The sequence below is a fragment of the Pipistrellus hanaki genome, assembly GCF_964339955.1.
Source record: "Pipistrellus hanaki genome assembly, chromosome: 10".
In the NCBI taxonomy this organism is placed as follows: domain Eukaryota; kingdom Metazoa; phylum Chordata; class Mammalia; order Chiroptera; family Vespertilionidae; genus Pipistrellus; species Pipistrellus hanaki.
Window position 1 is genome coordinate 50,723,707 of NC_140512.1, and position 25,205 is coordinate 50,748,911.

A 25,205-nucleotide genomic window follows, 5' to 3' on the forward strand; every position below is an offset into this window, starting at 1 on the left:
CACCTCGCCAGTCTGCCTCCATCCCGCCCCTTCCATGCCTATGGTAGGCGGGGCAGGGCAGAGGCGTTCTTGGCTCCCCCTAAATCGGTTAAGCTCACCCCGAGTTTTGGTTTCCCAAATGTGAGCAAACACCGAGAAAACGGAACCACAGACAAGATCGCCCACCCAATGACAGCGGAGCGGCACACGCTGGGGCAGCGAAGGAAGCAAAACACGAAGAAAGGCGGTAGCCTAGCAGCCACGTGAGGGAGTCAGTCTAGCAGCCCGGAGAGGGAGGACTTCAACTCCCAGCTTGCCACTGGGCGGCCGCCGTCCGAAAACTACAATTCCCAGAGTGCCGCGGGAGAGTCCGCCCCCCGCTCCTCCCGCCCTCCCCCGCCCCTCCCTGCCGGATCGGGCGTGCGCCTGCGCATGGGGAGCCAGAGGAGTCTTACCCTAATGTAAGATGGTTGCCCGTCTGGCTGTGGAACCCACCGAAAGCTGAGGGTGTCTCTCTCAGCCGTAAAGGTCGGACTCGCTGAAGCAATCAGGCCCGGTTCTGAAGAGTTTTTTTCCTCGACACTTGCCCAGGGGTCTCTTGGGAGGACGCGGCAGCTCGTGGAATCGGCGAAGGGGAAAGCGAGGCAAGGCAGGCGGGTGAGTCTATTGCGGGGCTGGGCTTAGGGGAAACCCGGCACTGGCCGGCTACGAGAGAGCGGAGGCTTCGCTGGAACTGTGCAGGCCGCACCCCCCTCGCTCCCCACCCTCGCCTCCTGTTCACCCTCCTCCTTCTTGATCTTCCTCCTCCTCCTCCTCCTCTTCCTCCTCCTCCTCCTCCTCCTCCTCCCCCCTCTCCGCTCTACGCCACAGCAGTTACCACCAGGAAAAGGGAGCGGGCACCGGGCGCCGTGGCGGCGAGCAGCGCGACTCCTTGGAAAATTTCTCCTATCCGGGAGCCGGGGCGGCTTTCCGCCTTCTTGCTCTGCCCTCTCCATGTGTGTTGGGGCAGGAACCTGAGAGCCCAGGACTCCCGGCTCCCCAGCCCGCTCGCCCCGCTCTGACGTCCTTTCGCGGTGGCCCCTGCCTCCCGAGACCAGAGCCATCCCTTCCAGCCGGACCCGTGCGGCCGCCGCCGCCGCTGCTGCTCACAGATCTCCCTGCTCCCTGCCCGCTCGCCCCGCGGCTTGTTTGTGCTCCGCTGCCGCCCCGGAGTTAGCCTTTGCCCCCTCCTGGCGCCTGCAATCAGCCCCCGGCCGGCCTGCCCCCGGAGGGCTCCTTCCGAGGTGTGTGAGTGTCAGCCGTAACCGCATCTGTCATGTGAAAGCTGCCCCTGAGCTGTGCCGCTGCTCGTCCTAACCCACCTGTTCCACACACAGCCTCCTTGGGAATCGCCTGTGCCTCCCCTCTCTCTGCTGTAACAGATTCTCCCCACATGCCCTGCCATGAACGGGGGTGCCCCGTGTGGTGTCGGCCCCTGGCAAGTCCAAAGGAAGTTGGAAGTGAAGGAAGCGAGGAAGGGTACGAAGTGCACGTTCTGAGTGAGGAGCGTCTACTTAGGCTACGCAGGAGAGGCACGTTTTCGTGTTGTGTTCAGTGATTTGTGGATTATTCGCTCTGTTGGGAGGGCTTTGGGTGTTTCGTTTTGTTTTGTTTCCCCCCTCTTTTCATTTTGGACCCGTTTGTCCACGCTACTAAGCGTTCTTCTGAATTGCCTCTCCCCAGGACACTTAATGCTGCCTCTGATTATACTAACAAATGTTAGCCTTGACATTTCAAAATAAGAGAAATCTGGCACGCAACCAAATCCATCTGTGAACTCCTCGAGCAAATATAAGTGATATTTTGATTGCATACAGGTTTGCGGGTTACACATCCCTTCCATATTGATTATCGACTAAAGGGATGATATTGATGTTCAGCTTAATTGATGGCATGTTTTATTTATGGTTTTGAGTGGAAATTTCCTCTCCAGCTATCAGACTTACTAGTATCTTTTGGGTTTTGGAAGTTCTCTCTTTGACATTCTTAGAATAGTAAGTATCTGGATACATTGTTTTCTTTTGAAAACCCACTAGATATTGTATTCGAAAGAAAAGTAGATTGTTTTCCCTCCCCCCAAGTTAAATAGAAGAGATGAAGGACGGGGTGGAGGGAAAGAAATGACAAAGTGCACATACATGCCTTTGGTGGCAAGAGCTAAATTGAAATACATTGACTAATGGCAAAATGGGAAGAAGGAGCCTTTGCTCTAATCAGACCACTGTGGGGAAAAAAAGAATTACCAGGAAAGCGAACAGTATTACAAAAATCAGATACATACATCTCAAATTGAAATAAGACATTGTGTTCTTAAGATATATGTAAAAATGTTGAAAGTCATACTAGTGATCTCATGCAGCAATATCTCTTATTTGCTAAAGTAATACTTCAAGTGTAAATAGAGATACATAGTTTTAAATCATTTTTGCACATTATTGTGATTTAAAATTTTTTTATCTGTCATACTTGAGTAATCTTACTTTTGGCATTGTGATCATCACTTGATTGTCATAAATGGTCTGTTTTATCTACTGTGAACCGAGGTAGAAAAGCTGTTTATAAAACTTATTTTCTTTTTAGCTACTTAAGCCCCACTCTGGGGAAACTAAATAGATCCCTGCTCTGGGGAATTGGAAGCAATTTATATAGCAAACCTTGTTCTAAGTTATAATTTGAGGTTTTTTAAAAAATATTACTTACATTTACTTTATTAGTAGGTGTTTTTGTTTTGTTTTTGTTTTGTTTTTCATATTCCTTACATTTAGTTTATCAGTCTGGATGAGTTTAATACAATTGATCTTCACTCTTAAGTAAAAATGTATTTCATTTTTCTTTGTAATATACTGGTGGAGAAGCTTCCCACTTTGAACAAACCTAGCACACAGGCTTCGAAACTCTTGGCAGTCATATTTGGCTGAATTATAAGCATTGTGTTCTAGGAGAGGACTGTTTATCTGGCAGAAGAGGTTAATGATTTCAATACATCTTTTCTTTTGTAAAGACACTTTGCCTCAGTAAATATAATTTCAAGTAATTTTCTCCACTGCACACTTCTTTTTTTCTGCAATCATCAAATTCTTAGTTTTAGCACTCTAAAGTCAAAATGAATTTACTTTGGGATCTTTATCACATCTAAAGAATTCTAAAGTTGCTTGACATTTTGATAGGAAATAGGGAGCTGAGATTTCAACATATTTTTGTATGGTTTGAATTTTTAGATGTAACATTTATGAACATTGCAGCTTCATCATTTTGATGGTTGGGATACTTTCTGCCAGGTTCAGTTGTTGAATTCTTCAGATGAATAGATTATTTCTATAGGGAGGTTTTTGAGCATGAATTACTTAAAGTTGACTTATTATAACATTTGTTTTCATAAAGTTGAAGAGAAATCTTTCATCTTATTAGGATGAGCTATAATCAAATGGCAAAATGCAGGAACATTGTTTTGTAATGCCTTCAACTTCAGCGTAAATGGGAGCACTAGTAATAAATTGAGACTCATTACTGGGTAAAAGAAAGAGGGTATTGCCTAATGATAAACTCCTTGCAATCGGGAGTTTTATTTTTAAAATTATTTTACATGTCTTAAGAGAATGGAAAAATATCTTCTCAGTTTAGGTAATGTATTTTACAAGTCTTTCCTTTCCTTTTCTCCTGCTGTTTTTAAGGTGAAGCTATATACACTATATAGCTTGGGGGTACCTGCAAATAATACTCAGGAGAATCTATTTTAAGTCATTATGATTATTTGTATAGATCAGGAGAAATAGAAAGTTTTAATTCATGAAAACTTCAACCTCTGTAAAAATTTAGCTTTGTGTTATTAAATATGGTACTGTCTTAACTTTTTGTGAAAGAAGTTATATTGCCCTCAGTTGGTTCCAAAGAAAAACAGTAGGGAAATAGGTTATAGAGATTTTTAGTGTTCTAGAAATAGTGTGACTAGAATGTACTACATACTTTTCTCAAAGGATTTCTTAATCTAAGTGGAATTTATAAATGGTTTTCATCCCATTGGAATAGTATGTATTGGACAAAACTTATTAACACATTCTGAGATTTAAATTTTTTTCAACTACACTTTGCATTCAACATTATTTTGTATTAGTCTTAGGTGTACAGCATAGCAATTATGTATCAAATACTTTATATGTTCCCCCCACATATTCTGAGATTTAAAAAATTTTATGTGCCAAAGCTGGTTTGCTCAGTGGATAGAGCGTCGACCTGCGGGCTGAAAAGTCCCGGGTTTGATTCCGGTCAAGGGCATGTACCTTGGTTGCGGGCACATCCCCAGTAGGGGGTGTGCAAGAGGCAGCTGATCAATGATTCTCTCTCATCGATGTTTCTAACTCTCTATCCCTCTCTCTTCCTCTCTAAAAAAAAAAAAAATTAAAAAATTTTTTTATGTGACCACAGAAATAATAGGAACAATTTGCAAATGTCCATTTTTATATAAAATGTGGTAATATCCCTGATATTTTAAAGATAGTAATATAAATATATATATGTATTTCAAAAGTTGAGAGTACACAATTTATAAAGATGGCATAATTTACTGAATTAGTGATGCAAGAAAAGAAGATAAGTGGGACTCAAGTAGTTTATAGAAGAGAAAATTTCAATAGTAGGCACTTTAGGTTAACTTTCCCATATCAGATTTTTTCTTTTACCAGGAGAGAGAAATTACATGCTATTAAAAAGAGGATTATTTTTACTTGCTAGGAAAACTTAACTTTGAAGATATTGTAAGTCCCTGGCCTGTGTGGCTCAGTTGGTTGGGTATCATCCCATGCACCAAGGGATTGCAGGTTTCATTCCACATCAGTGCACTTGCTGGGGTTGGGAACTTGATCCTTGGTGTGTGTGTGTGTGTGTGTGTGTGTGTGTACTTTCCCCCCTGATTTTCTCCCTTTCATATTTTGTTTATGGCTTTTTTCATTGTTTTTGATTTTTAGCAGTGGTTTGGGTGGACCCTTTTGTAATTGAATAAAAAATTGAAATATAAATAGTATTGCTTTTGGTGGTAAGGTCACTTTTTTCTTTTGGTTGAGATTCCCTGCCATTTTGATTAGATTATTCCTCTATTTTTGTTTAATTCTTAGGTAAGAATTAGGATCATAAAAGTCCCCTACTAAATTATATCTATTCAGAAATTTTTTTCTTACTCTAAATGTGGACGTAGGTTATTTGTTGGGTAAATAAAATGTTACAATGTGTTTTGGTTTTGTCATTTAAAATGAAGTAAAGAGACTATTGGTACTTTCTAAAAAATATATATTATATTGATTTTTACAGAGAGGAAGAGAGAGGGATAGAGAGTTAGAAACATCGATGAGAGAGAAACATCGATCAGCTGCCTCCTGTACACCTCCTACTGGGGATGTGTCTGCAATCAAGGTACATGATCTTGACTGGAATCGAACCTGGAACCCTTCAGTCTGCAGGCCTAGGTTCTATCCACTGAGCCAACCCAGTTAGGGTGTTAGTTTTTGTTTTGTTTTTAAAATATATATTTTTATTTTTTATTTTATTTATTTATTTATTTATTTATTTTAATATATTTTATTGATTTTTCACAGAGAGGAAGAGAGAGGGATAGAGAATTAGAAACATCAATGAGAGAGAATCATCGATCAGCTGCCTCTTGCACACCCCCTACTGGGGATGCGCCCGCAACCAAGGTACATGCCCTTGACCGGAATCGAACCCGGGACCTTTCAGTCCCCAGGCCGACGCTCTATCCACTGAGCCAAACCAGTCCCGGCTAAAATATATATTTTTATTGATTTCAGAAAGGAAGGGAGAGGGAGAGAGAGATCGAAACATCACTGATGAAAGAGAATTATTGATCGGCTGCCTCCTGCACACACACCCCCTCCCTCCTTGGGGATCAAGCCCGGAACCCAGGCATGTTCCCTTGACTGGAATCAAACCCAGGACCCTGCAGTCCATAGGCTGATGCTCTCTCCACTGAGCCAAACCAGCTAGGGCGAGACTATTGATACTTTTAAAAAATAAAATTATTAATGTGAAAAATTTTAAACAGGTATAAAAATAAACCTCTACATAGCTGTAACTTCAAAGATGATCAATTTATTTTTATTTAATTAATTTTAAAATTTTTTATTGATTTCAGAGAGGAAGAGAGAGGGAGAGAGAGATAGAAACATCATCAATGATGTGACCATCGACTGGCTGCCTCCTGCATGTCCCACACTGGACATCTAGCCTGCAACCCAGGCATGTGCCCTGACTGGGAATTGAACTCTGACCTACTGGTTCATAATTTGATGCTCAACCATTGAGCCACACGGCCGTGCCAAAGATTATTAATTTATAGCCCATGTGAGTTTATCTGTATCCTCACTTTCTTACTCCTTTGTCCCCCTCACTTTGACCTAGATTGTTTTCAAGCAAATCCTAGTCATCACATTATTTCATTTGTGCTAGAACTCTTTTGACATAAAATACCTTGATTTTTAAAAATCAGGATTCTTCAGTTAGCTTGTCAAATTATCATTGAGTACTTATTATAGACCCAGGTTTTGGAAAATGATCTTATCTTATCCTAAGAGTTTATTATCTTGTTGGGTATACTTCCATAATATAAGTAGCATTATCCAAATAATGTGTGGTATATATAGTCTGAATCATGTTAGTGTAGGGGTTTCTTCAGACTAAAAGTCTAGATGTGGGGCGGCTTCCTGGAGAAAGTTGGACTCGAACAAAGAACATGAACTATTTTGGCCTAGCTGGTTTTGCTCAGTAGATAGAGCCTGGGTCTGCATACTGAAGGGTCCCGGGTTCAATTCCTGTCAAGGGCACATGCCCAGGTTGCGTGCCAATCCCCAGTAATGGGCTTGCAGGAGGCAGCCAAGCAATGATTCTCATCATTTATGTTTCTATCTCTCCCCCTCCCTGTCTGTAATGAATGAAAATATATATATTTTTAAAAGTATGTACTGCTGTATTTGCATTGGCAAAACGTCTCCAGAAGGAGAATGAATATTCCATATATTCCATGTGTGGGAAGGAACCACGAGCAACCCTTAAATGCTGGGACCTCCTTGATGTGACAGGGATGTAAGGAGTTTGGTCTCAATGGAATAAGGTGTTAGTTGCTGAAAATGGTTTTGGAGAAGGTAGTCTAGTAGGGTAGAGCTAGATTATGAAAGGTTAATTCACTGTCAAATTGAATTTGATATGTTAAGCAGTAAGGAGCCATTAGAAGTTGGTAGGGGGCAGAAGATGACAATAAAAGTGCTTTTAGAAAGATAGCTTTTCAGTAGAGTGCAGCATATTTTGGGGTTGACAGTTGAGTGTGAAAAATTAACATCTAGCTACCTAGGTAAGGGGCCATTTGAGGGATGTTAGTGTGGAAATTCTACAGGATTTGGCAGCTAATTGATTCTATCTCCTATAAATTAGCCTTGAATGTCACTTATATCTAGAAATGACACCAACGTTTTGGAAAATAGAAAACTAAGGAAATGTAGTCTATTTGTCTTTGATAGTAAACTGCAATTTGTATCTAAGCCCAGCTTTTGGAAAGGAAATGATGCATGATTACTTAAATAATTTCAAAAAATTTCATTAGATAAAAGCTACTAGTGTTTTCAAATAGTTTTAGATACCATGTTTCCCCGAAAATAAGACAGTGTCTTATATTAATTTTTTCTCCCAAAGTTGCGCTAGGTCTTATTTTCAGGGGATGCCTTATCTTTCCATGCGCTAGGTCTTCTTTTCGGAGGATGTCTTATTTTCGGGGAAACACGGTATTCACTGAGGTATAAGAGTTGGGAAGATAAAGAAAATTTTATTATATAATAGTAAGATATGGAACTCATTTGTAGAAGAGTTAATTTGTCCCTCATCTGCTTCCTATGAGTGTATGAGTTCAAAAGGGTATTAGGAAACTTATAACCAGAATACATTATTGGGTATCATTAAAGTTTAATAACGACCTGGTTAAAACAGAAGAAATTCTGATGAAATAGGGCACTAAATATTGTCAGCTCCAAGCTCCCTTAAGGGTGGATAAAGTTTGGTCAGCAGGCCAATGAAGAATGCAGAGACATTATTAAATGAAAGTTTATTCTTTAATTTATTTTGATATATTTTGCTCTGCAAAGGTATTATTAAAAACAGGTCTGGTTCAACAGCAGCCATATTTGTTTTATTTGGAATTTTTAAAAGAACCGAGACCTTTGAAATTATTCTTTTCTTTGTTTTGGTTTGTTGACTCTTTGTTAAGCCAACTTTCTTCATTTATTGTGTATTTCTGGATAGCATGCTTGCTTTGTTTTATGAAGGGAAATTTCACATTTTATCTTAAAGCAGGTGGGAAACGTAGATTACTTGCTTCTTACTTTATAAATAGTAAACGAATAGTACTATTTATTATAATTTAGTCTCTTGCTGCTGCTTTCATATGATATGTTCTCTCTCCACGGTATTTAGCCTGTGATATCTCAAGGATTCTTAAGAGTTGAGTCTGAAAACATCTCAAGCTTAGGTACTTACAGCTTCAAAATTAAATTTATCTAATTTACCAATCATTTTCATTTTTGCTATTATAAAAGCTATGATCTACCATAGTAGCATGCACTTTTTAGGTACTTTGGAAATATTAATAAGAAAAATATCGATGATGCAATATAGTGCATTATTGGAAAAAATCTGTTTTTCATTGACATTCCTTTCTTCCATTCTAAGGCCACCTTAATTCTGGAAATGTGACAGCTTTTGACATTTTTTACTTCTTTAGTTAGCTGTTCATGTGTGCTAATATGGTCACTAGAATAGAAAGCTATTGTCCTCTCCTTGGGAGTTTAACGGGGGTTTTAATGTGTTAATTTTGGATTTAAGATTGAATTGAGTTCCACTGTGTGTGAGACAATCTTGAGAAGGATTATGTATCTTTCTCATTGCATATGGAAGGGAAGTAAATATCAAATACATAGTATAGTATTTGAGAATATCTCCAATGGTAGCTGCCAATCCATTCTTTTCTCCCAAGAAGTTTAAATTAATCTCTTGGAGTGTGGAGCCGCTTGTTAAGTGTCACGGTGGGTTGTGGTGGGGAAAAAGAGAACATAGGCTCTCTGCTCCAAGAATCTCTTTGAGATTTTATAACTTGAATTGATCTCAAATTATTAACATTTTGCATAATTTTCATTCATGTAGTTCTTGGGAGGGAGCTGATTTTGTGCCAGTGGCTTAGTTCATCGTGGGTAGCCAGGAGGTAGGTGCATTGTATACTCAGGAAAAGAGAGGAGAGGGAAAGATATTAAGTGGGAAGACTTCAAAGTCTAATAATGGCTACTGTGTATTTTTGCCTGAGAGGCATTTTTTGCTGCCTTTGGCTACACACATTAGGTTTTCTAACTTAGGTTGTCAGTATGAATTGAGAAAGCTATAAATTAGCCTTTTCTAAATCAAGCTATTATTCATATAGGCTTATGCAGTTTAATCTCCCCAGTTTAAAACCTGATAATTTTTGTGTTTTTTCTCTACCAGAAGGCAAGCAGAAAAAGGTAAGAGAAGAAAATGATAGGTATGATAGTCCTCATCTGCTCATATGTTAGGATTATATTATTATAAGATACTTTTTATGGAAGAACCTCTGCCTCTTATTTTTAATTTTATGTAATCAGTTATAAAATAGCCTCGTGAATTTAGTAGATGAATCCTCAGAAACCTTTTAAAAGACCCTTTTATCATTTCTCAGCCTTTTGGCTAAGATCAAGTGTAGTATCTGTTCTTATCAGTTTCAAAGGCCCTTTAACTATAGAGTTTGTGATAGGGCCTTTAGATGCTTAATGGAACTTTTTTGGAATTTCTTGGTTTTACTAAAATTTTTTGTCATAGTGGACCTTGTTCTAGATGTGAATTTTGCTTCCAAAAATTAAAGTTAGAGGTAGTTATCATCCCTGAATTTTATTCATATCTGTTTTGATCATGGTGAAAACAAGTATGACAGTAAAACACTTTAATGCAGGCATTGTAATAAAAGAACATTTGTTTGTCATGTGTCACCATATATTCTTTAGTCATGACTAGCAAATATTTTCAACAGCTTTGTAGAACTCTGAGTAATATATTATGTATTTGTGTTTATAGATTGTACTTTTTATTATATAGTACTAAATTGTAAAATTTTAAAAATTTGGCACGATATTAAAGGAAATATTACTACACTTGATCTTAGCCAAAAGGCCGAGAAGCGATAAAAGGAAATATTACTCTTCAGTATTTGGAGTAAAGGACTAATTTAAATGATTTTTCATAATTGAATATAGTTTTTCCTGCAAGCCCTTTGAACTTTCCCTGTTTTGCTTTTTAAATATGATTTTTTTTTTAAAAAAATATATTTTATTGATTTTTTACAGAGAGGAAGGGAGAGAGAGAGAGAGAGATAGAAACGTCAATGAGAGAGAAACATCGACCAGCTGCCTCTTGCACACCCCCCACCGGGGATGTGCCCGCAACCAAGGCACATGCCCTTGACCGGAATCGAACCTGGGACCCTTCAGTCCGCAGACCGATGCTCTATCCACTGAGCCAAACCGGTTTCGGCTAAATATGATTTTTAGAGAGAGAAACCCCAAAAAGAGAGAAACATCTGTCAGCTGCCTCCAGCACACCCACTGCTGGGGATCGAGCCTGCAATCCTAGCATGCCCCTGACTCGGAATCTAACCATGACCTCTTGGTTCCTGGGCCACACTACAGGGCTCTTTTTGCTTTTTTTATTGTTCTTGCTAGGAGTATGCAGTATAGTATGAAGCCAAACTGCCTGAGTGTGAATCTTGGCTCTACCACTTAATACTTGTCAGACTTAGAGCAAGTTACTTTACTCTTTTTGAGCCTCAGCTTTCTCAGTTGTGAGATGGAGATAATAGGATTGTTGTGTGGAGTAAATGAATTAATTAATGTTCGAAAAGTGCTTTGAATAGTTTTTGGCAAGTCCCATACAAGTGCTTGCTATTTAATATATTTGAAAGAATTCAAATACATCCATTTTTGAACACTTAGCTTTTTATTCAATACTAGAGACCCAGGGCACAAAATTCATGCACTGGTAGGGTCCCTAGCGGCTGGGTACTCCCTCCCATCCCCCGCTGCCTTTCGGGCCTCCTTCACTTCCCTTGGCCGCCCCCACCCCCTGGTCTAACTCCTGGTCAAAGGGACAATTTGCATACTATGCTTTAGGATACTTCTTAATGTCTAGGTACTTGACCAATGTTTTCAGAAGTTATTTGATGAGTTGGAACACAAAGTATTTGAGGGAGTAATCAAAAGGTCTAGACTTTCTGGAATTTTTTTGAATCAGTGAGTAGTGGAAAATGAACCTGGATAGGTATGATGGAAAATGGTGATGGAATGTTTTGAACAAAGGCATTTTGATTTGGTTGATAAGAGGGGAATCATTGCAAGGTTATATTTTTTTGAAGTCAGGAGAGTGATGTGTTTAAAACAGTATTTAAGGGGAGATAATTTTGAGTGTCCTTGGTAGCATAGGTTTTTGTGGGCTTTTTTTTGGTCTATTTTGTTTACTGATTTATCCAGAATGACCCACACAATTTGCCTGGTAGAGAGAAGAGTGCTATATTATTTTTATTGGACAAATGAACGTTAAGGGAAACTGAGCTAACTAACAGACGTAGAAGCACAAAGGATCCTAATTAAACTTTGGGATCTCTACCTTTAAAGGGCCAGAAGTGAAAAAGGTATTAAAGGAGCATTTGGAGAGGTGAGAAGAAGATGGGCAAGTATAAGTCTTGGAAAACAAAGAAAGAAGTTTACCAGGGAGAGAAATCGCAGATAGGGATAGAAAGATCCAGCATGGTGTTGCTTCTATTTCAAGAAGAAAAGGAATTGACATAGTCTAACACAACATTCAAGGAGAATGGAATTGATAAAGCCATTTAGCTTGAGGTGTGATAATCACTAACTACATTAGAGTAATTTTAGTAGAGTAGGACTATAATCAAATTTGGGGGGAGGTTAAGGAAGGTAGGAGGTATAGATGTTATGTAAAGACTAGTCTAGAAAATGACTGAAAAAATCGCAAGAAGACGTTATAATAGCAGCTTTCGTAGTTATTGAATGTGTATTTGGAGAAATTCTACATATTAGGGATGAGAAAACTTGAGGCGTTTTCTGCTGAATGTTAAGTTTTCTAGTAGATAAGACATACATACATACTTTGCAGGGCTCTGCCACTTGCTAACTTTCTAATCTTGGGGAAAGCTGCTTAATCTTTTTGCGTCTCAGTTTTCTTTCTTTTTAAAAAAAGTATATTTTATTGATTTTTTACAGAGAGGAAAGGAATTAGAAACATTGATGATTGAGAAGCATCAATCAGCTGCCTCCTGCATACCCTCTACTGGGGATGTGCCCACAACCAAGGTACATGCCCTTGACTGGAATCGAACCTGGGACCCTTCAGTCCACAGGCTGACTATCCACTGAGCCCAACTTGTTAGGGCTGCATCTCAGTTTTCTGCATGGAGGCAATGGTAGCACTTATTTCTTTTAAAAACATTTAGAACAATGTTTGGTATGTGGTAAATGTATGATAAATATTAGCCATTATCATCCACTGCGGAAGGAAAGTAGAGAGTAGGATTAGAGGCTTGAAGAGAAGAAATGGGGGCGGGGGGGGGGGAGGAATTAATAAAATTATTGCTACCTAGTTGATGTGGCTCAGTTTGTTAAGCATTGCCCCCTTAACCAGGTCACAGTTTGATTCTTAGTCAGGGCACATGCTTGGATTGCTGGCTCAATCCCCAGAGGGGGGCGAGCAGGAGGCAGCCAATTTATGTTTCTCTCTTATTGATGTTTTTGTCTCTCTCTCCCTTCCTCTCTGAAATCAGTAAAAACATTTTGAGAAATTATTGCCAAGTAGTGGCAAGAACTAAATGAAGAGGCCTTTGAATCTTTGCCCTGGCTGTTCCCTCTGCCTAGAGAGCACTTTTCCAAATATCTATCTCAACTTTTTCAGACCTTTGTTAAGGTGATCTCATCACTAGTCCTACCCTGACTATTTAAATCCAGGCCCCTTACCTCATTATTTGTATTGTTTTATTTTTGTGTAATACTTCTCTTCAAACATATAAACCACTTATCCATTATATATACTGTGTTGTGTGTGTGTGTGTGTGTTTTTAAATCTGTAGACATATTCACCAAACTGTTGATAGCAGTAGTTATCTCCGGGTTGGGAGCAGATTCTTTTTTTTTTTTTTTTTTTTTTTTAAATATATTTTTATTGATTTTCCACAGAGAGGAAGGGAGAGGGATAGAGAGCTAGAAACGTTGATGAGAGAGAAACATCGACCAGTTGCCTCCTGCACACCCCTACTGGGGATGTGCCCGCAACCAATGTACATGCCCTTGATCGGAATTGAACCTGGGACCTTTCAATCTGCAGACTGATGCTCTATCCACTGAGCCAAACCAGTTTCGGCTATATATACTGTTTGTTGTTAATCTCCATCTACTAGGATAGGGACTTTTGTTTGTTTCCTGATGTATCCTAGGTTCTGTGAATAGTACTTGGTGCATAACAGGTGCTCAGTATATGGTTTTTGAATGAATATATAATTTTACCATTGAAGTGGATGGAGAAATGAATTCAAGGGCTGGTGGTGGTGCTTTTGGAGGAGAGCCAATTTCTGAGATTGATGGACACTTCATAAAAGTTGACCTCAGAGACTTCTTTTTCAAATGAGTTTTCTGAGTCCATTTTGATACGGTTTTTCTGGGAATCAGTTGGGAAATCCATTTGCTGAGGAAAATAAAATGTATGATGAATCACTTTTTGTTACAATAATTATATTTTACATTTGATGGTAAAACTTATCTTTGAATGCTTATTAGATTTAAGGCACTGTTCTAATCACTCTATTATTAATTTTTTAAAATTCTACAATAGCCTTACATTAAACTTTCCTTGCAAGTCATCATTAGTGAGTGAGGGAGAAGCCCTTTGCACTGAAGCTAAGAACATGCTTCCCTGACTTGTGTTCTATTGACAGGGAGCTTCTCAGAGCTCATTCCTCCTGCCAGCACTCATAGCCTTGACACTATTATTTGCCTGAAGTCCATCAGGACTAATCTTATTATATCCTTTATCCCTTTTTATGTCAGTCGCCATCAGTTTGCCAGTTGACACTTCATGTTTCCCACTTTAATCCTTATAATGTTGTGAATGATTTATTTTTCACTCCTCTCTATGATCAGCAAAATTTTTCCATGTCCTTGTTTTTTCCCCCTGAACATTTCCTCTACTCTCTACTTTTCTGAAGACACTCTTCCCCTGCAGCCCTCTTACGTGTTTGCTGTTAAGTTTTTTATTTTTTCTTATATGTCATCATGAAGGGTCAGCAGGGGGTGTCCAAGAGGGAGATTGGTTTCACTGAGCCTGGAAATGGGGCTAATGTCTTCCATCCTCTTCTTCTCCTAAAAACTCATCTGCTAACAGATCATATTACCCATAAACGCTCATGTTTGTTGGCATATACCACACCCTTGGTTATTCCTTATCTTTTCTTGACTATTTTAGCTTCTAGCTCACTGTCATTCTTACCAACTCTATGCCTCTTTTAATTCTTAGTAATTTCAACATGTAGTATCTATGGTACTTGTAATACAATAGCTTATTAAGTTCTAAAATTCCTCTTCTCTAATGATCTTGTTCACTACCTCAGCCACTTATTATGCTGTCATTATTATAGATATTAAACCTTTTCATGGTTTTCAATTCATGCAGCCCTTTTTCTGACTACTACTGTGTTTCCCCAAAAATAAGACATCCTCCGAAAATAAGACCTAGCGCATGGAAAGATAAGACATCCACTGAAAATAAGACCTAGCGCAACTTTGGGAGAAAAAATTAATATAAGACACTGTCTTATTTTTGGGGAAACAGGGTATCTATATTTTCAGCTCGTTCTACCTACTACTCCAGCTCAATAATTTTTTATTGTCATTAGGACCTCCAGTCTACAGCTATTACCCTTTCACTGTTCCTTGCCCCCTTGATTACCTTTCTTTCCTCATTACCTAGTATATATTTATTACCTAGTGGTCAGGCACTGTATTCACTCCTTTTAATATGTTTTCAACTCTCTTGCTCCTTTCTTCTTCATATGTGTCAAAATCTCAATCCTACATAAGCCAGATTCTCTAAGCACTTCATGTCTGCACCAATGCAGCTGCAGGTGACTGAAGGAAAATACAATATGACCATTCTCACTTTATTTATTTATTTTTTTCTTTGGATTTTTTCTTTTAAACAAATCTTTATTGTTCATATTATTACAAATGTTCCTCATTTTTTCCCCCTCCATTTCTCCCCTCCACCAGGTTCCCATCCCCCATTGTCCTCATCCATAGGTGAAGTTTTTGTTCAGGCTCTTCCCGCACCCCCCACTCCCTTTTTCCCCCAAGAATCATCAGTCCACTTCCCTTCCAATACTTCTGATTCTATTATATTCACCAGTTAATATTGTTCATCAGGTTTTTTAATTCCCTTGGCTTTTAGTTTCACTTGTTGATAGTTACATATTTGTTGATCATAATTTTTATCTACAATATATCTTCTTCCTCTCCCTAAAGAACCCCTTTCAGCAATTCATATAATTCTGGTTTGGCGGTGATGAACTCCTTTAGCTTTTTTTTATTTGTGAAGCTCATTATCTGGCCTTCGATTCTGAGTGATAGCTTTGTTGGGTAGAGTATTTTTGGCTGTAGGTTGTTGCTATTCATCACCTTGAATATTTCTTGCCATTCCTGTCTGGCCTGCATGGTTTCTGTTGAGAAATCAGCTGACAATCGTATGGGTGCTCCTTTATAGGTAACTACCTGCTTTTCTCTTGCTGCTTTTAATATTCTCTTTGTCTTTTGCTCTTGGGATTTTAATTATGATGTGTCTTGGTGTGGTCCTCTTTGGATTCCTTTTGTTTGGGGTTCTGTGCTCTTCCTGGACTTGTGAGTCTATTTCTTTTCTTAGGTGGGGGAAGTTTTCTGTCACTATTTCTTCCAGTATGTTTTCGGTATCTTGCTCTCTCTCTTCTTCTGGGACTCCCATAATTCTGATGTTGATTCGTTTGAAATTGTCCCAGAGGTTTCTTACACCAGCGTTTTTCAACCGCTGTTCTGCGGCACACTAGTGTGCCGCGAGATGTTGCCTGGTGTGCCGTAGGTGCAGACAAGACAAGAATTTTATAATTTTTCACTATTTTGTTTACTTAATATTTCATAATAAAGTAATTATAAAATACTTTCTTTGTGTTTATTTGATTCCTATTCAAGAGAATTACTTTATATATAGTCAATATAGGCACAGAGTTAAATTTTTTAACATTTTCTAATGGTGGTGTGCCTCGTGATTTTTTTCATGAAACAAGTGTGCCTTTGCCCAAAAAAGGTTGAAAAACACTGTCTTACACTATCTTCAACTTTCTGGATTCTCTTATCTTCTTGCTTATGTGGAGGAGTGTCCTCTGGCTCCTTGTGTTCCAAATCTTTGAAGTGATTCTTGTGATTTTCCATTCTGTTTTTAGGACTCTGTATAATATTTTTTATTTCAGACAATGTATTCTTTATTTCTAGTTGTTTCCTTTTCATATCCTCATAGTTCTCCTTTATTTTGTCGGCCTTTTCTAGGAAATTCTTGAAAAACCTTATAAGCGTGGTTTTGAACTCTATCCAGTCGCTTCTCCATTTGTTCTCCATTTCTTTTGTTTGTGATCTGTTTCCTTGTCTTGGCATTTTCACAGCTTCCCTGAGTTGGTAGGGTGGCTTTGGGTGCTAAGGTGACCTATATGGTTGAGTGGGACAGCTTCCCAGTTACCTGAGGTGGACAGTCTTGGTGTAGTCCTTTGTGGGCTGTGTGTGCAGTCTTGTTGTTAAGCCTTGCTTGTTGTTGGTATCACTGGGAAGCGTTGATCTCCAGGCCAATTGGCTATAAGGATCATAAGTGTCTCAGGTAGGAGGGTTTCTGTATTCTGCTTGAAAGGGGCGGAGTCTCGGGGTGGCACAGCCAAGCTTTGGTGAATCCCTCACAGTTGGTTGCAGGCCCGCGCACCTGTTTGGTATAGGTGCAGACAAGCTTTGGATTCCTGTCTGTCACTCCCTAGGAGAGTCCTATTCTGGGCGAACGAGAAAGCTAGCCACTGGAAGGGCTTCTGTGCTCCGCTTGGATCGGGCGGAGTCTCCGGGTGGTGCAGACAAGCTTTAGTCAGCCCCTCTCTACGAGGTTCTGGTTTCTGAGTCCTGCAATAATGGCCGCTGGCTTCACACACCTCCGAGAGATCTCTGCCCACTGCCTGACAGTCTGGCCTCTCCCTGTCTGGGGCCGTCTATTAGAGCAATAGGGTGGTTCTGTTTTCCTCCCGAACAAGAAAGCCAGCCACGCATTAGCTGTCCGCCCTCTCTGCAAGCAGGGAGTAAGCCAGTAGCGAACTCAGCCCGCCCTCTCTGCGCTCTGCAAGCAAGCTGGCAGCGAAGTCGGGCGTCCACCTTTTCGTGCGCACAGTTCTCTGTACCTTCACAGTTTCTGAAGCTCAGCGTGCCTTCTCTCTCCTTCCCAGATGGTAGATCCTCCTCTCAGCCAGCCATCTGGCGCTTCAGGGCGATGTTTCCCCTGTTTTTCAGTTCTAAATTCCAATTTGTTGTGGTAGGCTGCATTCAGGTGTCTACCCTATGCTGCCATTTTGGTTTCTCTCCATTCTCACTTTAAATTTGTGGTAGGAGCGTCACTTCCGGCCTCCCTCTAGCTGCCATCTTGCATCCCCGCGTGTGCGCGCTTATTCTCAGTTGGTCTGCCCTAGACCCCCTGAGCGTCAGCCCTAGTCCCCCGCGGGACCCCGTTTCCTCTCCAACAAGATGAAAGAAACTATTATGAACCAAGAGACACTCGCCAAACTGTAGGCACAAGTGCGCATTGGTGGGAAAGGAACTGCTCGTAGAAAGAAGAAGGTGGTTCACAGAACAGCTACAGCAGATGATAAAAAGCTTCAGTTCTCCTTAAAGAAGTTGGGGGTAAACAATATCTCTGGTATTGAAGAGGTAAATATGTTTACAAACCAAGGAACAGTGATCCACTTTAACAACCCTAAAGTTCAGGCATCTCTGGCAGCGAATACTTTCACCATTACCGGCCATGCTGAGACAAAGCAACTGACAGAAATGCTACCCAGCATCTTAAACCAGCTTGGTGCAGACAGTCTGACTAGTTTAAGGAGACTGGCTGAAGCTCTGCCCAAACAATCTGTGGATGGAAAAGCGCCACTTGCTACTGGAGAGGAGGATGATGATGAAGTTCCAGATCTTGTGGAGAATTTTGATGAGGCTTCCAAGAATGAAGCAAACTGAATTGAGTCAACTTCTGAAGAAGATAAGCTTGAAGAAGTTTCTGGGAGCTGCTATTTTATATTATGACTGCTTTTTCAAATTTTGTTTATGGATCTGATAAAATCTAGATCTCTAATATTTTTTAGCCCAATGCCCCTGGACATTACAGCTCTTTTCAGTTTTTGCTTATACATAAATCATTTTTTGCAGCTAATTAAGCTGAAGAAGCCTGGGAATAAAGTTTGAAACAGGTTAATAAAGATCTTTGCCTAGTAAAAAAAATAAAAATAAAAAAAAATAAATAAATTTGTGGTAGGAAACCTCAGGTGGCTCTTAATATTGTCTGGCAATCATAGTCCATTTCCTTAATTTATCGGTGTTCCCACTCTTAGGTGACTTAGTTTATACCCCTGCCTTTTTTTTTTTAAACTTTCAACTGCCCTCTTCTGGTTCACTTTCAGACCTGCTTGCTACCTCACTGAGAAAATGGAAGCACTTTGAAGAACATTTAGGACTTCACCACCACATCTTGTGATCTGACTCACAGACCTTGCTTGCCTTAAATTACTATAGATGAAATGTCTTTGCTTCTCTCTAATCCCAGTCCCTCTGGTGATGCATTCCCACCCCTTTCATTTACTCTAGACATTGCTGTAGTAATTTTTCTCCTCTCTTGGTACATCATGGGTTCTTCCTTCTCTTCTGGATCATTCTCATCAACATGCAAACGTGCTTTTATTTTTTCTCATAGAAGTATGTTCTCTTGAACACTCTTCCTTGTTTTTCTCTATTTCCATTGCTGTAGAACCCCTTTAAAGCGTTGTGTGAATGCACTTATTCTAGTTTTCTCTTGTTCTCTCTTCTGCCTGTTCCAATCACGTTTTTGCTCTGACCATTGTACTAAAATTATTTTTGTTTAAATCTCCTAACAATGACATTGTTAAATCTCGTCAGTTTTTATCTTATGTGATTAATTTACATTTGACAAAGTTGTTGTCTCCTTTGATATATTTATTCACTTGCCTTTAAGATAACTCATCCCCTTGCTTTTTGTCAAAACTCATTGGTTACTCTTCAGACATTCTTGGTAGATCCTCCCTCCTTTATGTCTACCTCTACTATTGGAATATTCCAGAGCTTAGTTAACTTTGATTATGTTCTTTATCTGTACTCACTACCTTGGTGATCTTTGCTAAGTTTCATGGCTTTGCATACAGTCTAAATGTGGATGACTCTTAAATTTATTTCTGCACTTCAGACCACTCTTTTGAATTTCAGATTTGTATAGCTACTAGTAGTTGTCTACTCAATATCTCTACTTGAATCACTCTTACACATCTTAAACTCAACATGTTAAAAATAGAATCATGCTTTTCCCTTCCATTTCTGCCCTTTCATACCTGCTCCACCCATATATGTACCTTCTTCATCTCAGTTGTTGGCAGCTTCAAGTTGGTCGGGCCAGAAATCTTGGAGTTATTTTTGATTCTGTCGCACATCCCACATTCATTCTTTCCATCAGGAAATAGTTGGCTCTACCTTGAAAACATACCCAGAATTCAACCAGTTTTTATCATTCTATAGCCACTATAATCTCTTGCTAGGTAATTGCAACAGCCTTCTAACCAATTTCCCTGCTTTTAACATTTTTTTCCTATAGTCTGTTAGTAACAGTTTGAAAACAAGTTAGATGGCAAGAGATTTTGTTCCATGCTAGGAAAATTTTATGAGTTGATAAGATCAGAGAATATTCTAATCTCATTTTACTAAATCTGAAGGCTTGGGAGGCATCTTTAATGTAGGTTTAGATTATGTCAATTTTTATGGGTGGGGAAGAAGTTGTCAGAGATAGTTCCTGGCCTTCCTCTTTTCTTCTCACTAACCCTTCACCCTACACACAGGAAGACTTGACATCTGTATCCCTGAGGAAATTGCAAATATAATGTATGAATTGATTGCTATTCCAAAGAGTGGCTTTTAGTGGAAGCCTGGACTACTCTTGCTTTCAAAAAAAATTTGTGCCCAACAAAGGTTATGCCTGGAAGGAAGATCTCAACAGACTGAAAATAATGCTTCTGGACCACCCTTTCTTAATAGAGGTCTGTTATTTCACTGCTGCCTCTAACCTCCTTTAGCAACACTTGCTTTCCTTTTAACCCCTGCCAAATTTAGTGTCTTCCCTCTACTCATTCTCTTTCTCTATTTTCCCCAACTTCTGGATGGAAATGTTGTATTTCTTATGACTTTTGACTCTAAATTAGTATTTTATACTCTAAATTTTCTTCAGATATCCTGAATCCCATTCTTAAGATTTTAATGTGAGTTGCTTTTACTTTTGTTAATAAAGTTTCCAACAGAATGATACTGAACATGATAGTAAAAAGGAAATTGATAATAGGTGAAGAAGAAATCATATGTAGAATTATGGGAAATTTAAAGATATTTGGGGACTGTATATTGAATATGCTTGACATATGCTAATGATTTCTAGAGGAGTTAGTTATATGATACTACATATAAAAAAGCTTAGAGATTAGTTGTTAAAGAAGAGTTTACCTCTTTATATTTTAGAATAAGCTTTTATCTATACCAATAAAAAACCTTTCTGGGATTTTGCTAGGAATTGCGTTACACCTATAGATTGGTTTGGGGAATATCTATCATTATTATGTTGTGTCTTCCAACCAGTGAACAACTTTTTAGAACTTTGATTTTGTTCATCAACAGTCTGTAATTTTTAGTATATAGATCCTACACATGTTTCATTTTACTTTTTGGATTTATATGTAAGTATTTCATTTTCTTGGAAGCAACTGTAAATGGCATTCATTGTATTTGTAATTTAGGTTTTCACATGTTTATTGTTAGTATGTAGAAATGTGACTGATTCTTATGCATTAATCTTGTATCCTATGATCTTGCAGAACTCATTATTTCTAGGGAATTTGGGGGTAGATTTCTTGGGATTTTCAAGGTAGAAAATAATGTCATCTGCAAACAGGGACAGATTTTTTTTTCTTTTGTTCCAATCTGTTTGCCTTTCATTTACTTACTAGAGGCCCAGTGCACAAAGTTCATGCACTGAGGTGGTCCCTCAGCTCAGCCTGTACCCTCTTGCAGTCCGGGACCCCTCTGGGGATGTCTGCCTGCTGGCTTAGGCCCATTCCCCCTAGGGATCTCCGGGGGATCAGGCCTAAGCCGGCAGTCAGATATCCCTCTTGCAGTCCAGGACTTACTCCTTACCATACACCTACAGCAGAGGTGGGAGAAGCTCCTGCCACTGCCGCTGTGCTCACCAGGCGTGAGCCCGGCTTCTGGCTGAGCAGCGTTCCCCCTGTGGGAGTCCACTAACCACCAGGGGACAGCTCCTGCATTGAGCGTCTGCCCCCTGGTAGCACGCATCATAGCAACCAGTCATTCTGCCGGTCAGTCAATTTGCATATTAGGGTTTTATTATATAGGATCCTACTTTATTTGCTGGCTAGAGCTTCCATAACTGTGTTGAATAAGATTGATGAGAGCAGCTATCCATGCTTTGTACTTGAGCTGAGGGGGAGAAGCATATAGTTTTTACTATTAAGTTGTGATGGTAGCTGTGGGATTTTTTTATACATGTTCTTTATCAAGTTGAGGAAGTTCCATTTTATTCCTGATTTACTGGGAATTTTAAAAAATATATTTTATTGATTTTTCACAGAGAGGGAAAGGGATAGAGAGTTAGAAACATCGATGAGAGAAACAATAATCATCTGCCTCCTGCACACCCTCTACTGGGGATGTGCCCGCAACCAATGGACATGCCCTTGATCAGAATCGAACCTGGGACCTTTCAGTCTGCAGGCTGATGCTCTATCCACTGAGCCAAACCGGTTAGGGCTTTACTGAAAATTTTTATTGTGAATTTTGTCAAATGCTTTTTCTGTCAATTGACATGATTATGTAATTTGTCTTCTTTAGTCCTTTGTTATGGTAGGTTATATTGATTTACTTTCAAATGTTGAATTGGCATTGGTTACCTAGATTAAATCCCAATAATCTTTTTATATATTTTTGGGTATTATTTACTGATATTTTTGTTTAGGGTTTTGCATCTAAGTTCATGAGAAATATTGGCTTGAAGTTTTTGTTTCTGTTCTTTGGTACTGTGTTTGTCTGGTTTTGGTGCCAGAGGTAATATTGGCCTCATAAAATGACTTGGGAAGTATTCCCTCTTTTTAGAAGAGATAGTGTAATATTAAAATTAATGCTTTACATTTTTGATAAATTTTAGGGTAAAGCCATCTGAGTCAGAGTGTTTCTGTTTCTATGCCAGTCAGAGACAAAAGCTCTGTGCTAAAACTGGTTTGGCGCAGTGGATGGACCATCAGCCTGCGGACTGATGGGTTTGATTATGGTTAAGGGCACATATGTTGGTTGTGGGCACATAGTTTTAAAAACTCAGGAGGAGGTGTGCAGGAGGCAGTTGATCGATGTTTCTCTTTCATCAATGTTTTTAGCTCTCTATCCCTCCCTTTTTCTCTTTGTAAAAAGCCAATAAAATATATTTAAAAACAAAACAAAACCCTGCCTCCTAGGCAGCCATTGGCTCCTCACACTTCACCCACATTTGGTTCTGATTGGTCAGTTTCTATGCCAGTCAATGTCTCTGGGCCTATCAAAGGGGCCTGATCAGAAAGGCAGGGCTGATCAGCAGCCCTGGTGGAGGTCTGGAAAGAAATCGAGGCTTGGTGCCGAAACCAGTTTGGCTCAATGGATAGAGCATCGGCTTGGGGAATGAAAGGTCCCGGGTTCGATTCCGGTCAAGGGCATCTACCTTGGTTGCAGGCACATTCCCAGTAGGGGGTGTGCAAGAGGAAGCTGAGCGATGACTCTCATCGATGTTTCCAACTCTATCTCTCTCCCTTCCTCTCTGTACAAAATCAGTAAAATATATTTAAAAATAAAAATAAAAATAAATTGAGGCTTGGGCCTGGAGAGAAAGAGAGAGGCAAGGGCTGATCAAAGCTGCCACAGAAGCTACGGATCAGATGCATCTTCTCTCTTCAGGCCTGTCTCCGGGCCTGATTTGCAGCCCCTCAGCAGTCAGTGCTGGGTCACTGTGCCTGCTGCAGTAGCAGTCAGTGTTGGGTCGATATGGCAACCCATCACTGACTGCAAGACTGACTTCCGGTTGGTTGAGCCTCTGGTTGTCACAGACCCACGGTTTTTATATATTAGGATGGGGGCTACTAAACCAAAAGGTGTATGGCCTGTGAGAAGGAGAATGGAGGATATTCTGTGAGGCTGTAGAGCTAGGTGGCATTACAACTGAACGGGTTACCGGTCACCATGCAGTGCATGGAGCACCTCTTGGTCCTCCTCTCCTCCAGCCCCCAAGCCACTTACCATGACGGGGGATGGAACTGGCTATAGGACGGAACTGGGGACTGTTGAATGGCAGTGGCAGGCTGCTTCTTGGGGTGGCTGTGAGCTTAGTGGAGCAATTGCTCAGGCAGCAGTCATGGGGCAGGGGAATTTCAAGGAGCAGTGGTGGGGTCGGGGGAGTTTCGTGATGCGTCCAGCGGTGAGCTTCACAGGGCGGCAACAAGCTTTGACGAGCAGTCAAGGGGCAGAGGAAGCCTCGTGGAGCAGTCAAGGGGCCTTGCGCAGTCAGGGGCGGGGAGTTTCATATAGTGTCCCAGGGTGGCAGAGGCCATGCGAAGGAGGCCAGGCTAGTCCTAGGGACCCTAACTGCGTACAATTTTGTGCGTGCTGGGCCTCTAGTGCAGTATAAAAGTAGAGAGATAGGGCTCTTGAGCACCAAGAAATAATTTAAATTTGAACAGGGAGGTAGTATTTGATTTAAAGCTTCGTAATCTGAAGAGTATCTTGATGTTTGAAGTTAAAGCATTAGCATAACGTGGGTCTTGCTAGAAATGCAGAATCTGATACCCTACCTCAGAATCTTCATTTTTTACAACATACTGATGATTTGTTTTTTATTTTTATTTATTTTTATTGATTTCAGAGAGGAGGGGACAGGGAGAGAGAGATGGAAACATCAATGATGAGAATCATTGATTGGCTGCCTCCTGCATGCCCCCCACTGGGGATCAAACCCGTAACCTGGGAATGTGCCCTTGACCAGAATCAAACCTGGGACCTTTCATTCCGCAGGCTGACACTCTATCCACTGAATCAACCGGCTAGGGCCATACTGATGATTTGTATGTATGATCAGGTTTGAAGGGAAGTTAATCAAACAGAACTGTGTGCAGTTGGATTTTAGAGGAGAGAGATTTCATTTAGATCCTTATATTAGTTATCCAGTAGAAATGAAGATGAAAGAGAGAGTTAATTAAAGAAATATAGGCAATAGAATTTAATGACCAGGGTTTGGAGAATGGAAGAGAGTGCTGAATTGAAGATTGTTATCAAATTTTGGCACTGGACAACTGAAAACTGGGTGGGCCATTGACAGGAAATAAAAAGCCTGGGTGGCATAAAAAGCTGTGATTTTCTTTTACTCTCAGGCCACCAGAACATTTTGTTAGCAGAAAATCAGCATGATAATAACTGTTAAAAATAAATGAAAAAAACAACAACTTGTAATTCCTAAATTCTGAAATAAACAGCATTTTCATTTTTTGCATATTATTTTAATTTCTTATTAATATTTGAACTCATTTTTACACTGTTCTTATTAGGATATAACTGTTTTGAATAATTTAAAATTTTATTGTATGAATCTTTAATGCTTTTTCATAATTTAATTAAAGGACTTTATCCCATTGTAAAGTACATGCTCAAATTTTTAAAAGCACAAATTTAAAATAA

At 39.8% G+C, this 25,205-nt stretch overlaps 1 protein-coding gene and 1 pseudogene across 12 annotated transcripts in view; both read left to right on the plus strand.

The window, feature by feature from the left end:
* Positions 1–410: 410 nt before the first annotated feature.
* Positions 411–25,205, plus strand: part of CNOT4 (CCR4-NOT transcription complex subunit 4) — a 123,209-nt gene continuing 98,414 nt past the window's right edge. For all 11 annotated transcript variants that reach the window (XM_084896579.1, XM_084896585.1, XM_084896583.1 and 8 more), the window contains exon 1: positions 411–636. The gene's annotated coding sequence lies outside the window, so the exon portion shown is untranslated. The remainder of the gene's footprint in view (positions 637–25,205) is intronic.
* Positions 17,808–18,658, plus strand: LOC311629604 (transcription factor BTF3-like; annotated as a pseudogene). The gene has a single exon. The product of its transcript is annotated as a transcription factor BTF3-like (transcript).